The sequence below is a fragment of the Ixodes scapularis genome, unplaced genomic scaffold, assembly GCF_016920785.2.
Source record: "Ixodes scapularis isolate PalLabHiFi unplaced genomic scaffold, ASM1692078v2 PGA_scaffold2__306_contigs__length_199485367, whole genome shotgun sequence".
Taxonomy (NCBI): Eukaryota; Metazoa; Arthropoda; class Arachnida; order Ixodida; family Ixodidae; genus Ixodes; species Ixodes scapularis.
Genome location: NW_024609857.1, coordinates 134,799,255 through 134,809,437, shown reverse-complemented (window position 1 = coordinate 134,809,437; position 10,183 = coordinate 134,799,255). Strand labels below are relative to the sequence as shown.

Sequence of the window (10,183 nt, the reverse complement as noted above, 5' to 3'; positions counted from 1 at the left end):
TCCTCTTGCATCGGAGGCAGAGTGGTGCGGTCCCTGGAACGACGACCTTGCTGCCGAACATAACCAGCTGGTGCGGGAGATGATATTTTGTTGTGCCCTCCTTGAGGTTCATTTTAACAAAACTCGTTGTCGTCTGAACATTCTGGAATCCTTCCACCCTCCACGTGTCCCGGGACACTTCGTTCACCTTCCCGTAAGGCTCCAGGGCCCTCCGTACTGCATCGTCGCTTATGTGAATCGGTGTCCAGTGCAGCCGTAGTCGGACCACGCATTCGTCAGGGTCGATGAGCAAACAACGTTTTTCTTTCACGACCAGTTCTTTTGCCGCAAGAAGCTTCCTTTTCGCAGTGAGAGAGTTAAACGTGAAAAGCCAGACATGGTTCATTTGGTACTGGCCAGCTCCAATCAAATCTTGTAGAACGCCATGGCGTTTCATTTGTGTTCGAAAATCGTCTATCTTGTATGGGCGCCCGGAGGTGTCACAATGCGCAAATACAGAGTTCAAAACTTCGGTACCTGTGGGCAGAGACGGCAGAACCACTCGGTAGGAATCCTGAGACATTTCAGTAGATGAACCACGGCCGGTGAAAGCGGTTGCAGACGCTCCTCGGGAGCTCATCAAACTTGCGACCGTTCCGAACGGGGGCACGCGCTTCTCTGGGCTACGAGCACAATGCTTCTTGGACGGCTTAAATCGTCCTAGTATTTCGTACGTCGAGCGCGCAATTCAGATCACGTGTTAGAGCTGTCGCAACGCTTGCATTTTGTAACGGAATTGCTGAGTCATTCACCGGAGGGCTCTATAGGGATGACGGAAGAGTTCAGGATTATTGAGTCATCTGTCAGGCGGGAAAATGCACTATCATGATGACGACACAGATATGTCGCGGAGTGACGAGAAATGCATTGTCGCGTGTTTTCCCGGTGGGTCATGTGACCAACGTCACCTGATATTTGAATTGCTGCGCAGTTGACACCTCGGTTGATAGATGGCGGGTGTCTTTTGTTGCTAAGCGTCTTCGTTGTTAGGGCATGAGTGACATCTTGCGTCGTAAGTCTGACCTTGCGCCATCTGTTGCTGAAAAGTTGAATTGCTCGTGTTGCTAAGGCGTGCTCATCCGTATTTTCACGCTCGCGCAATTCAAGTCCGGGCTTTGTGCGTGTGAGTTGCCGATTCCGTTCATAGATGGCGGGTGTCTTTTGTTGCTAAGCGTCTTTGCTGTTAGGGCATGAGTGACATCTTGCGTCGTGGGTCTGACCTTGCGCCATCTGTTGCTGAAAAGTTGAATTGCTCGTGTTGCTAAGGCGTGCTCATCCGTATTTTCGCGCGCAGCGCAATTCAAGTCCGGGCTTTGTGCGTGTGAGTTGCCCATTCCGTTTGTAGATGGCGCCCACCTGAATCCCTTGGCAGGCGTGAACTTTTACCACTATCACGCGACATTTTCTCGCTAATTTTAACGCCAGCTTGGTAGATGGAGTCAAATCTATCGCGCTCAGGTCATCTCTCGCTAATTTTATCGTCATCTGCAGCTGCTGAACGGAGCATTGTGGGAAATGGACCGGAGCGTGGTCGCATCCATACGCGTTAAAGACGAGACAGATATGATGTTTCATGTTTTTTTTTTTATTATCATTCGCTCTAAAAACACACACACTTATAAGTACAGATACGGCTTTTAAAATCACTCTACGCGACAAAGAAACCACTGGAAACACTTTACACAAAAATGTACAACACAAGCAGTATCAAGACATATCCGAGGAAAAAAACAAGTAGTGGAATAACATAACAACGCGCGCGATACAAGCCAAAAAATATGTTTACAAGGTCAGGGCGTGAGAGGAGAAGAGAGATAGGATCCGACTTTCGTACACTAGCGAATTATACAAAAATGTACACAAAAAGTTTCGAGACACACCGATGGGAAACGCGAGCGACTGCGCCACAGTCCAAAATATTTACAAGGCGTGTGAGGAGGAGTCAGATCGCTCGCTTCCGAAAACGCTATTATGACCAAAAGGAAGCGTCGTAATACCGTCGCTGCAAATGTATCGCTTGTTGTCGAACGGATTCAGAGCAATCTTTTCGACCGCGATGCTTTTGTTCTCGTTAAGTTTTCGAGCAATCAAGTGCTGCGTCACTCTGTGCAAAGTTCTCGTCTCTAGAGCGTGCTTGTACAGCTCGTAGGTCAACTTGCGAGACTCAGATTTCTTTACTCCCTTGGCTCTTACGCAACACGTGTTGCTGGTTGCTTTGAAGCTGTATAGCTGTGGTTTCAAGCAACAAAAACCCACCAAGTGAGTAGTCGGATATTCGTTTTTTAACACGCCGAGCTTCATTTTGTTTTCGGTTGAAAAGAGTTTGTGACTCTCTGGATATACAGATGTATCCAAGCATACCTCTCGGAGTTGGAGTTGTTTGTCATCTACGTCTGATCCCTGAAGGTGTAGGAAGAAGGAATCCGTGTCGCAGTAAAGAGCCCTCGCTGAGGGGATCGCACGACGAAGTTGATTATAAAAGAAGTCGTACATTACTATTTTTGATATCTCAAGAATCGAGAACCTTGCGTAGAGTGGTTGCTTGAGTTTGATCACTTTCGGAGCGAACTGGAAAATTACGACCTGCGACCTAAGTGCTCAAAACTGCGTCAGGTTTGGTTTCTGAAGCATTTTCAGTATGTCGTCCTCTTTAACGCACATTTTAATGTGTCCATGTTTACGTGCATTCTCGATCGTCTTGCCATATATGCTGTTCATGAACAGTTTGGAAAGATTCTTCTTGAAGGAGTTGGTTGCTTGCTGTCTCAGCTGGTGGTTAAAATCAATAAACTCCTTCAAGAACGCTCGCTGCGAGAATTTGAGGACTCGGTGAACTTTGGTGACCTCTAGTCCTAACTGGATGTACTGTTTCAAAATCCGGTAGTGCAAAGCGTATTTCGTTTTGTCGTGAAGTGCGAGCAACAGCTTCGTAGTGGATTCCTCTTTGGGCATTTCAAACTTGTCAATGAGACTTTTTTGATAGTCGGACAACCAATCGTAGGGAACGCTTTGCTTCACCGGGGCCAAGGGAAGGTCAGAATGAGTATCGTGCAAGTCGTGAGGATATCTGAGGTCTACCTCCAGAATGTAGCCCGTTGGAGCGTCATCTGGAACGTCATCAATGTTCAGGCAGACAATCTCGTCTTTCGTCATCCACTCAAAGTGCGACACTGGCAGGGCTTCTCTCATTGTCGTCGCATACAGTCCGTTTACGTCCAAGTCCAAAATCTGAGACGGTTCGTGCTGCGGGTTAAACGTATCCGTTCCCGGAACATTTGCGACAGCATGGCGGGTTGTGCATTGGGTAATCCCTCCGCGAATAAACTGTTCTATCATGAGATAGGTGTCAGGATCGTCAATTAGCTGCAGTCTTACTTTCGACTGTTTCAGCGCACACGACAAGCGTAGGGACGGTAACGATACGAAATGTAGAGCCTCAATTTCGTACGTCTCCAGCGTCCACCGTCTAAAGTTTTGGAAAACGTTGGCCAGTAGGAGGCAGTCCGTCTTTAGGTACAGGTCGCTGTATTCTCCGAGGTTCTTCAAACCAAAGGTATCGAAAACGACCTGTGCATGTTCGTAGTCCTCTTCACACACCCCACTCCCAGTCAACCTGTTAAAAAAGGCCTCTCGTGGCGGGAGACTTTGACCCTCGTAACTCTCAAAGCTTGTAATGAAATTATAACAAAACACTCCTTTCCGGGCAAGGAGGTCGACGTGCTCGGGAAAGGACTGCCGAAGGCAACAAAAATACTCTGTTCCCTTAGAGTGGAGATTTTGCACGAGCGTCTCCAGGCATGCATTAAGAAATGTGAGACTGTCAATAAAGCGAAGGTTGCCTATCTCTAACAATTTAAAATTCTGGCACGAGCTTCCGAGTACGTTAATATCCTTGGACTCGAACAAATTAAGCTTACCTAGAAAGAAACTGAGGTCGTATGAATGGTTGTGCGCTATGAGTGGAACGGTATGTTTGTTGATTCGATGGTTTAGGTTACACTGGGAGCAAAGCGCTCGCCTGTACGCTCCGTGCGGGAACTATAGGGGGCGCTTCGAAAAACGCGCGTAGCGCCGCTAGCGGGGGAGCTGGCGTTCGACAGTGAGGCGCGTTCAGCAGCCTGCGGCGCCTTTTCGCATGCCAAGCTGTGGCGGCGGAAGCGCGCGCGGACGGAACTTTTGCTTTTTGAGCCAATACGTTGAGAGTGACGTTGCATGAGTGCTGGGGCAGACCTAAGAAGGGCATCTAGCTGTTCTCCACTTCTTATATAACGAGTTTGAGTCGTTATTAGGGGTAATTTTTTTAGTTGCGGCCCAAAAAGGGGTTGGAGCAATTTTCCGAAAAGCAAGACGGCCGCCACCATAAATGCTCCGAGTGATAAATTTGTTTCGCTCGTCGCTGTAAACGGGACTGCTGGAACGATGCTATTTGGAAACGAGTGAGATGTTCACTAGGTTTGTGCACGAAGTGTGCCAATTTTCATTAAGACAGCAGGTGTGAAAGTTATGTTCCTATAACGAATAACGAAATAAAGCAATATTGGACCCAAAATGTTGTGTTATAACCGGGCTGTGCGAAGTGCAGATTTGGGCACACAGGTGGTTGGACTTGACAGTAACGTGATACAGCACTTATTACACCAAAAAAAGGTGGCATAGCGAAATTAGGTGGAAATTTGGTTTGGGCAGCGTAACTCAATGGTAACCGGTTTTGACCATGAAAGGGCTGTCAAGAGAATACCACTCGTCGTGGGAGGTGGAGATTTTACAGGTAGGAAGGGACTAGTGGGACTGTACTCCCAATTGAAACAACTTTACGAAAGGTGCTTCTAAAGCCGAGAAAACAAAGTTGTTGGCCAACACATGGTTTGGCCGTCCAAGGCTTTTGCGGTCAGCTGTTGTGTAATAACCTGTTGCGCGAGGTGCTGACTTTCGGCACACAGGTACTTTGACATGACCGTAACTTGACACAACACTTATTATACCAAAAAGAGGTGGCATAGCGAAACCAAGTGGAAATTTAGTTTAGGCGGCGTAACTAAAGGGGAACCAGTTTTGACCGTCAAAGGCTGTCAAGATAATACCACTCATCGTGGGAAGTGCACACTTTACAGGTAGGAAGGGACCAGTGGACGGTACTTCCAGTTCGAACTACTGTGTGATAGGTGGCTCTAAAGCCGAAAAAAATCGTTGGCTACAAAACTCGGTGTGTCAGCGTTTCCACATGCAAAAGAAGGCTGATCAAAAACACCACATAAACTTCCGTACTCAAACGTCGATTCTCCAATGATTCCGAGTTTCATTGTAGTTTTCCTTAGATTCATATTTGTCACCTTTTTTTTACCGTTCGAATCTTTTTTCGTGAAGTACAGATTGCGTGCCATACTTGTCCGGAAATATCATCGACACGTACGATGGGGACGAAACTTCTTTGGAGGGCATTCATTTAACGAAATTGGCATGCATGCCCGCGAGTGAGGATGGCATTTCAGTTCGTCCCATCGGGGCTAACACATGTAGGCGTTACTGGTACGAAAACAAACGCAGTGCGCAAAGCGGCGGTGTAGATAATGTCAGCCCTGCCGACACAGTGGCAGACATGATCGGGAGACCGCATTTCTCGGGTCGTACGGCACTGGTCCATCGTTGTCGCTGTCCCACAAAACATCGGCGAGGTGAAAAACTGTGGAACTATATTCCCACGAGATACAGCGCATAACTATTGAAGTACTTAACGACGCAGCACCGGCAGCACTTCATGCTGTGAACCCAGCGCAACCGCACCGCTCCGACTTCAATGCGTACCAACGTACGTGGCGTGGTTTCGGTTTCGTTTTTTCTGGGATTCTCACTGCCTACCTTCGGTAACGGCCGCGCGGCGGCGCGCCAGTCGCGTCGCACGGAGTGTATAGTCTCCCGTCAAGTGGTCGTGGTCGCGAGTTTTCATTTTCTTGCTAAAGCTTTCGTTGCAAATACCACAGCGGGAAGAGTCCGCGTGGGAGGCCTCGCTGTCTTCCTGTTGTGTCTGCGCGCGTCTGCGGTAGACACAACAGGAAGAAAAAAAAAATGTTGCGAGAGGCACGCGGTCTATCTCGGAGAGTGACCTTGAAGCGGTTTGATGGGTTTTTGCTTCTTTTAAGCCACTGTCTCGTTTTAGTTGCTTAATGGCAGTGTCGTCGTCGGACCTGCACATCCTATCAGCAATTGCTTAGAGGAAAATCTGCGTTAAACATTGCGACTTCACCGTTTACTGCGATTGCACGGCATATGATTCCCTGAGCGTACTCCAGCTTTGTGACTCTATAAAACCGCTTCGCACTCGAACTACCCGACTCACGCATCGTTTTTCTCCTGATCTTCGCGCTACAGGGTGAGCAGACTAAAAGCCTCGCGTTTTCCTTGCTAATAAGACATTTTGTTTCAGCATTTGGTCCTCGAGAGGGAGAAAAATCACCTCGGTCCTCCACCACACCCTTCTTGCACATCAAGGTGAGCAGTCTAAAAGCATAGCGTTCTAATCGCTTATAGGATTTTTTTTTTTCGGTATCTCTGAAAAGGTCACCTAGACGACCCGAATCATCGAGCCCCCTCGTCACCTAATCGTCGGATATCTACGAATATCGTCTAGCCATCTCAGCCCCATCATGGTTACCTGTCATCTGTGCTCTCGCGATGACCGACAATATTATTCCAGTGCAGACTCGCTAAAAGTTCACTTAGCCTTGGTTCACAATGTGACTCCCTCGCCATGCATTCCGTTTTACGAAAGAGTGTGCGCTCTTCGTAATTACGTGGCTCAATACGAGTTACACTTGCACGAAAGAGACACAGAGGCGTACGACGTGGCAACCTTTTTTAGGCATCGTGCAGAGCACATGTCAAACGTGCTCAGACATTCTGGTCTGCCTCTGCGTTTTTTTGTGACACTCACCGTCGAGCTCGGACGTCTCCTTTCTGACGACGACATTGATGTGACTGTACACTTTTTTCATAGTCAGATCCAAACCGCATTTGTGGACGGTAATATCAATAGTTCGATTCAGCGAGTCTCCACTGAAATAGCTGACCGGTTAGAGCATTATCAGGAACAAGGCTCGGGATTCTTTCTTGTTGGGATCAAAGTTTGTACTCTTAGTTTGGGACGATTCCTTCCCCCGACCGTTGGTTGCGGACATTTTTCTCTGCCGAAGCAACTTGCCTCAAAGCAATGCCTCGTCAGTGTCACTGAGTGTCTTCACGAATCTGAACTGGATATGTGCTTTGTGTTTGCGGTGCTCGCCGTTTTGCATCCTGCGAACAGGGCTTACAGAGGAAGAGCGTCCTCGTATCGTGAACATATGTGCATATATGTGTTTCCGAAAACCTTCCCCGTAACCTTTCCACAGGACGTGGGGGCCTTTGAGCGAAATAATTGTGTCTCAGTGAATGTGTTTGGTTATGACAGCGAGAAAAACTTTGTTTACTCACTGAAGGTAGTTGATGACGAGTTGGAGCAGCATGTCGATCTTCTCCTTGTTGAGAATCATTTTGTGGGCATTACAAACTTTGCGAGACTTTTTTCAAATGCCAAAAGCCTACGCTTTCGTTGTAAGAGGTGTCTTACCGGGTTTCAGAGGCAAGAAACCCTATCTGACCATCTCTCAATGTGCAGGGACAAGAAGCCGGGCAAAACCGTCTTCCCAAACAAGGGTGACGAACTATACTTTCGGAGCACGCATGTCATGGAAGAGTTCCCCTTTTATTGCGTTTGCGACTTTGAAGCGATTCTGGAACCGACTCAGTCGACGGGCAATGTTTATGAGAATCACGTCTCTAGCTCTTTCTGTCTTCTCGTCATCCGCTCAAAAGATTCGTCCATTGTTGAGGAATACCTCTATCGCGGACCCGACTGCGTAGAAAGATTCATTTTGATTCTCAACTTTCTAGCGAAGGAAATACCCCGATTGATTAGGTCGAGTGAAGTGCCTCTTGAAATGACTCAAGAAAACGAGGCTTCCCACGCGGACTCTTCCCGCTGTGGCATTTGCAACGAAAGCTTTAGCAAGAAAATGAAAACTCGCGACCACGACCCCATGGCGGGAGAGTATAGGCGGGTGCTTTGCTCCCAGTGTAACCTAAACCATCGAATCAACAAACATACCGTTCCACTCATAGCGCACAACCATTCATACGACCTCAGTTTCTTTCTAGGTAAGCTTAATTTGTTCGAGTCCAAGGATATTAACGTACTCGGAAGTTCGTGCCAGAATTTTTAATTGTTAGAGATAGGCAACCTTCGCTTCATTGACAGTCTCGCATTTCTTAATGCAAGCCTGGAGACGCTCGTGCAAAATCTCCACTCTAAGGGAACAGAGTATTTGTGTTGCCTTCGGCAGTCCTTTCCCGAGCACGTCGACCTCCTTGCCCGGAAAGGAGTGTTTTGTTATAATTTCATTACAAGCTTTGAGAGTTACGAGGGTCAAAGTCTCCCGCCACGAGAGGCCTTTTTTAACAAGTTGACTGGGAGTGGGGTGTGTGAAGAGGACTACGAACATGCACAGGTCGTTTTCGATACCTTTGGTTTGAAAAACCTCGGAGAATACAGCGACCTGTACTTAAAGACGGACTGCCTCCTACTGGCCGACGTTTTCCAAAACTTTAGACGGTGGACGCTGGAGACGTACGAAATTGAGGCTCTACATTTCGTATCGTTACCGTCCCTACGCTTGTCGTGTGCGCTGAAACAGTCGAAAGTAAGACTGCAGCTAATTGAAGATCCTGACACCTATCTCATGATAGAACAGGGTATTCGCGGAGGGATTACCCAATGCACATTCCGCCATGCTGTCGCAAATGTTCCGGGAACGGATAAGTTTAACCCGCAGCACGAACCGTCTCAGATTTTGGACTTGGACGTAAACGGACTTTATGCGACGACAATGAGAGAAGCCCTGCCAGTGTCGGACTTTGAGTGGATGACGAAAGACGAGATTGTCTGCCTGAACATTGATGACGTTCCAGATGACGCTCCGACGGGCTACATTCTGGAAGTAGACCTCAGCTATCCTCACGACTTGCACGATACTCATTCTGACTTTCCCTTGGCCCCGGTGAAGCAAATCGTTCCCTACGATTGGTTGTCCGACTATCAAAAAAGTCTCATTGACAAGTTTGAAATGCCCAAAGAGGAATCCACTACGAAGCTGTTGCTCTAACTTCACGACAAAACGAAATACGTTTTGCACTACCGGATTTTGAAACTCTCCATCCAGTTAGGACTAGAGGTCACCAAAATTCACCGAGTCCTCAAATTTTCGCAGCGAGCGTTCTTGAAGGAGTTTATTGATTTTAACCACCAGCTGAGACAGCAAGCAACCAACTCCTTCCAGAAGAATCTTTCCAAACTGTTCATGAACAGCATATATGGCAAGACGATCCAGAATGCACGTAAATATGGGCACATTAAACTGTGCGTTAAAGAGGACGACATACTGAAAATGCTTCAGAAACCGAACCTGACGCAGTTTCGAGCACTTAGGTCGCAGGTCGTAATTCTCCAGTTCGCTCCGAAAGTGATCAAACTCAAGCGACCACTCTACGCAGGGTTCTCGATTCTTGAGATATCAAAAATAGTAATGTACGACTTCTTTTATAATCAACTTTGTCGTGCGATCCCCTCAGCGAGGGCTCTTTACTGCGACACGGATTCCTTCTTCCTACACCTTCAGGGATGAGACGTAGACGACAAACTGCTCCAACTCCGAGACGTATGCTTGGATACATCTGGATATCCAGAGAGTCACAAACTCTTTTCAACCGAAAACAAAATGAAGCTCGGCGTGTTACAAAAAGAATATCCGACTACTCACTTGGTGGGTTTTTGTTGCTTGAAACCAAAGCTATACAGCTTCAAAACAAGCAGCAACACGTCTTGCGTAAAAGCCGAGGGAGTAAAGAAATCTGAGTCTCGCAAGTTGACCTACGAGCTGTACAAGCACGCTCTAGAGACGAAAACTTTGCACAGAGTGACGCAGCACTTGATTGCTCGAAAACTTAACGAGAACAAAAGCATCACGGTCGAAGAGATTGCTCTGAATTCGTTCGACAACAAGCGATACATTTGCAGCGACGGGAATACGACGCTTCCTTTTGGTCATAAGAGCGTTTT

General features: G+C 47.5%; 2 pseudogenes; one reads left to right on the top strand and one right to left on the bottom strand.

Annotated features, from left to right (window-relative positions):
• Positions 1–1,959: 1,959 nt before the first annotated feature.
• Positions 1,960–3,267, bottom strand: LOC115308581 (annotated as a pseudogene).
• A 5,648-nt stretch (positions 3,268–8,915) lies between these two features.
• LOC120850053 lies at positions 8,916–9,749 on the top strand (annotated as a pseudogene).
• Positions 9,750–10,183: the final 434 nt, after the last annotated feature.